The 5,899-nt window shown below is 37.8% G+C and overlaps 1 non-coding gene across 1 annotated transcript; it reads left to right on the forward strand.

The window, feature by feature from the left end:
• The first annotated feature begins 508 nt into the window (after positions 1-508).
• LOC123464229 lies at positions 509-615 on the forward strand. The gene has a single exon (XR_006639465.1). It is a non-coding gene; the product is annotated as a U6 spliceosomal RNA (small nuclear RNA).
• Positions 616-5,899: the final 5,284 nt, after the last annotated feature.

Raw genomic sequence — 5,899 nt, forward strand, 5'->3', positions numbered from 1 at the left:
TGAACTAAGATAGTTTTCAAGAAAGTAGTCTTTAAGCAGTTTCTCAATTACCCTGGAAAGACAGTGAAACTTCCATCAAGTATTTATTTATTTCTGAGAAGACCAAGTCTTAAAGCACAGTGATCCTCTTGTCTCTTCGTCTCCAGGGCTGGGGTTAGTGATGTATGTGCCCATGCTTGGGTTTTGATCTGGATGCCCTTGTTAGTATAGAATGCACTCGTGCTCACTGAACTCCAAAGCTTCCTTCACTCCAGAGAAAATGCTCACTAAAATTAAGCCTTTAGGGCTGGGGAGATTGCTAAGTGGCCTGAAAAGCCAAAGGACCTCTGTTCAATTCCCTAGGACCCACATAAGCCAGATGCACAAAGTGGTGCATGCATCTGGAGTTCATTTGTAGTGGCTGGAGGCTCATTCTCTTCTTCTTCTCTCTCTCTTTCTCTCTGTCTGCTTCTTTCTCTCTCCCCCTCACAAATAAATAAGAAGAAAATTTTAAAAAATTAAGCCTTTAGTGCTCACTTCAGCAGCACATATACTAAAAGTGGAATGATACAGAGAAGATTAGGGTGGCATCTGTGAAAGGTTAACATGCAAATTTGTTAAGTTTTCCAAATATAAAATAAAAATAAAAGAACAAAATTAAGCCTTTAGTTTCACAAAGTAAGACATTTTCTTTTAAAATTAATTTTGTTTTTTATTAACAACTCACATAATGTAAACAATATCACATGGTAATTCCCTCGCTCCTCCCACCCCACTCTCCCCTTTGAAATTCCACTCTTTATCATATACCCTCCTCCTCTCAATCAGTCTCTCTTTTATTTTGATGACATGATATTTCCCCTCTATTATGATGGTCTTGTGTAGGTAGTGTCAGGTACTGAGGAGTCATTGATATCCAGGCCATTTTGCGTATGGAGGAGCACGTTGTAAAGAGTCCTACCCTTCCTTTGGCTTCTATATTCTTTCCGCCACCTCTTCTGCAATGGACCCTGAGCCTTGGAAGGTGTGATAGAGATATTTCAGTGCTGAGAACTGCTCTGTCACTTCTTCTCAGCATCATGGTGCCTTCTGAGTCATCCCAATGTCACTGCCTTCTGAAAAGAGAAGCTTCTCTAACCAAAAGTGAGAGTAGCATTAATATATGGGTGTGAACATTAAGAAAAGTATTTACTGGGAGGTTTGGTGAGCATAGTATATATATTTAGCCAGATACCAGCAGACATTATATCCCTAGGGCTCATGACTATCTGTTATAGGTTTTCAGTATCAGGGATGTATTCCCTCCCATGGAGCAGGCCTCCAGTTCAATTAGAGGGCAGGTGGTTTCCACCATGACAGACACACCACTATTGCACCAGTTGGCTCATTTGGCGTGGCTGGCCAAATATAAGGCTTTCAGTGTCCACTGTTGAATATCTTCACTAGTGATTTTTCTCTCTCCCATTGAACTGCATGCAGCATGGTTTTTTCTAGCTTTCTGTCAGCTGGTTTACATGGAGGAGCTTTTCAACTCAGCTCCAGCTGTATTTCTCAGTGACCTTGCAGCCCAAGTATGTGGAGTCTTCAGCAATAGGGTCTTACCATCTATTCCTGGTGTGAAACCAAGAACCTTGGCAATGGCCTGTAATGTTTTGGGGTCATCAGGGACCTCACTGGCCAACAACTCACTGAAAGGTATCCAATCCCTGGTACTGAAAAATTTCTAGTAACAATCTATGGCTTCTGAGTGTTCCACTGTTCAGAAAAGTAGGTTTCCATATGACTTATTTATTAATTTAGATTTTTCTTTTTCTTTCTTCTTCTTCTTCTTTTTTTTTTTTTTTTTTTTTTTAAAGGTAGTGTTTCACTCTAGCCCAGGCTGACCTGGAATTCACTATGTAGTCTCAGGGTGGCCTCAAACTCACAACAATCCTCCTACCTCTGCCTCCCGAATACTGGGATTAAAGGCATGTGCCACCACGCCAGGCCTATATGGCTTAGTCATATCCTCTTAGATTCTTATTCACCCTCCCTCCACATTTCCTTTACTCAATCTCTTCCCCTGACCTCACTTAGGCCTTTTCACCCCCATTAATCTGTTCTTCTACTTACATATGTACAGTACCATCCTATTAAGCTCTCCCCACCCCTGCCCACCACCTTCCATTTCCTTTATATCTGCTTTCTATCTTACTGGCCTCGGCTACTGAGTTTTATTTCTACTCACACATAAGTCCAATCATTTGCAGCTAGGATCCACATGGGAGAGAGAACATGTGACTTTTGGCTTTCTGGGCCTGGGTTACCTCACTAAGTATAATACTTTCCAGATCCATTCATTTTCCTGCAAATTTCATAACTTCATTTTTCTTTAACACTAAGTAGAACTCCATCATATAAATGTGCCACATCTTCATTATCCATTCATCAGTTGAGGGACATCTAGGCTGGACCAATTTCCTAACTACTGTGAATGCAGTGGCAATAAATATGGTTGAACAAGTATCTCTAATGTAGTGAGACAAGTCCTTAGGATATATGCCTAGGAGTGTTATAGCTGGATCATATGGTAGATCTATTTTTAGTTTCCTCAGGAACCTCCACACTGATTTTCACGATGGCTGGACCAGATTGCATTCCCACCAATGTGTAGAAGGGTTTCTCTTTTTCCACATCTTCACCACCATTTATGGTCATTTATTTTCATGATGGTAGCCAATCTGACAGGAGTGAGATGGAATCTCAACATAGTTTTAATCTACATTCCACTGATGACTAGGGGTGTAGAACATTTTTTAGATGCTCATATGACATCTGTATTTCTTCTTTTGAGAACTATTTAGTTCCTTAGCCCATTCTTTAAATTGGGCTGATTTCTTATTATTTATTTATTTCAGTTCTTTGTATGTCCTAGATATTAATTCTCTATCAGATGTATAGCTGGAAAAGGTTTTTTTCCATTCTGTAGGTTGCCTCTTTGTTCTACTCACAGTGTCCTTTGCCATACAAAAGCTTTGTAATTTCATGAGGTCCCAGGGGTTGATCTGTGGTTTTATTTCCTGAACAACTGGGGTTATATTCAGAAAGTCTTTGTCAATACCAATATGTTGAAGGGTTTCCCCTACTTTTTCTTCTAAAAGTTTCAGAGTTTCAGGTCTGATATTAAGCTCTTTGATCTGTTTGGACTTAAGTCTTATGCATAGGGAGAGATAAGGATCTATTTTCATCCTTTTGCAGATGCATATCCAGTTTTCCCAGCACCATTTGCTGTAGAGGCTGTCATTTTCTCAGTGAGTATTTTTGTCAAAGATCAGATGACTATAGCTACCTGAACATACATCTGGGTCCTCTACTCTGTTCCATTGATCTACATGCCTATTTGTGTGCCAGTACCATGCTGTTTTTGTTACTATGGCTCTGTAATATAGGTTAAAATCAGGAATGGTGATACTACCAGCCTTAATTTTGTTGCTCAATACTCTCTTAGATATTCCAGGGGTCTTTTATTTATTTATTTTTCTGCTTCTTTAAATGAATTTTTGGAGTTTTTTTCTATTTCCAGGAAGAATACCATTGGAATTTTGATTGGTCTTGCATTAAATGTATAGATTGATGCCAGGCATGGTGGTGCAAGCCTTTAATTCCAGCACTTGGGAGGCAGAGGTAGGAGGATTGCCTTGAGTTTGAGGCCAGCCTGAGACTACATAGTGAATTCCAGATCAGCCTGTGCTAGAGTAAGACCCTAGTATAGATTGCTTTTGGTAAGATTGCCATTTTCACAATATTGATTCTTCTAATCCAAGAACATGGGATGTCTTTCCATTTCCTAGTATCTTCTACAATTTCTTGCTTGAGTGTTTTAAAGTTTTCATTGTAGAGATCATTCACTTGATTGATTAGGTTTATTCAAAGGTTTTTTTTTTTGGATGAAGTTGTGAATGGGAGCAATTCTCTGATTTCATCCTCTGTATTTGTTGTTAGCATATAGGAAGGCCACTGATTTCTATGTTTATTTTGTATCCTGCTACATGGCTGTAGGTGTTTATCAGCTGTAACAGCTTGCTAGTAGAGTCTTCAGGGTTCTTTATGTATAGAACCATGTCATCTACAAATTATAATATATTGATCTCTTCCTTTCCATTTTGTTTCCCCTTTATAGCTATGGCTAAGACTTCCAGTACTATATTAAATAAAAGTGGGGACAGTGGACAGACACCCTTGTCTTATTCCTGATTTTAGTGGAAAAGCTTCAAGTTTTTCTCCATTTAGTATTGTTGGCTGTAAGCTTGTCATAAATACCCTTTAATATATTGAGATATGATCCTTCTATTCCCAGTCTCTGTAGAATTTTTATCATGAAGGAATATTGGATTTTTTTCAAATGCTTTTCTGTATCTAATGAGATGATCATGATTTCTGTCCTTCAGTCAATTAGTATAATGTATTACCCTTATTGATTTGTGTATGTTGAACCATCCCTGCATCTCTAGGATAAATCCTACTTGGTCAGGGTGAATGATCTGATATATTCTTATATTCTGTTTGCTAATATTTTGTTGAGAACTTCTGCACCTATATTCAATATGGACAATGGTCTGTCTTTTTTTCTATCTTTGTCTGGTTTTGGTATCAGGGTGATGCTGGTTTTGTAGGAGGGTTTTGGTAGGATTTCCTCCTTTTCTTTTATGGAAAAGTTTAAGCATTGGTGTCAGTTCTTCCATGAAGGTTTGGTAAAATTCCCCAGTGAATCCATCTGAGCCTGGACTTTTTTTAGTTGGGAGATTTTTTTATACTTCTTGGATTTCCATACTTGTTATAGGTCTATTTAAATGGTTAATCTCGTCTTGATTTAATTTAAGTAGGTCATATAAATCAAGGAAATCATCCATTTCTTTCAAATTTTCAAACTTAGTGGAGTATATGTTCTTATAGTATATCTCTGTGATTTTTTAAATTTCTGTGGCACCTGTTGTGATGGTGCCTTTTTCATCTCTAATTTTATAAATTTGCGCCTCTTCTCTTTTTCTTTTGGTCAAATTTGCTAAGGGTTTATCAATCTTGTTTATCCTTTCAAAGAATTAACTCTTCGTTTTATTGATTCTTTGGATTTTTTGGGGGGTTCTATTTCATTAATTTCAGCCCTAATCTTTATTATTTCTTCCCGACATTTTCTTATTAAGAGAAAGAATGCCTGCTTTCAGACAGTCAGTGATAGACAGACATAATGAAAATATTTTTAGGATAGCTGAAGAATGAATCACTCAATCAAAAAATCATTAGAACTGGGTTGGAGAAAGGTTCTTGCTTGCAAAGCCAAAGGACCCAGGTTCAATTCCTCAGGACACATGTAAGCCAGATGCACAAGGTGGTACATGCATTTCCAGTTCATTTGCAGTGGCTGGAGGCCCTGGCATGCTCATTCTCTCTCACTGTCTCTGTATTTGTCTTTCTCCCTTTCTATCAAATAAATAAAAATAATTAAAAAATATTAAAACTGAGAGGGATCTTAATTGGCTTGCAAACTTAATTTCCAAATTTGAGAACTTTCAAAGAGCAATGGGCAGAAATTGAGACTCATTTCAATATTTCAAAAAGCTTAAAACGTTAAAGCTATCTATTTTTTAAAATGGCTACCAACTCTGTGCTTTGATTTAGAGTTAGATATTTGTTAAATTCAATACTATATTAATTAGATCAAACACTCTTGAATGTTTTTAAAATACAAATATGAGAAATTTTTATTTAACAAGTGAAACTTCAGAGGTGAGACCTTTAAAACTAATCAGTGGTGAGAACTGGAAATTTCATAGACGATGGCACAGAGAAGTGACTTGCTCAGGATGAAGTGTGACAGTAGAGGCTGGGTGAGGGTCTCAGCTGTGACTGTGGGCAGGGACAGTAAGCACCTCATCTCTTCCTG

The sequence above is a fragment of the Jaculus jaculus genome, chromosome 10 (assembly GCF_020740685.1).
Source record: "Jaculus jaculus isolate mJacJac1 chromosome 10, mJacJac1.mat.Y.cur, whole genome shotgun sequence".
Lineage (NCBI taxonomy): Eukaryota > Metazoa > Chordata > Mammalia > Rodentia > Dipodidae > Jaculus > Jaculus jaculus.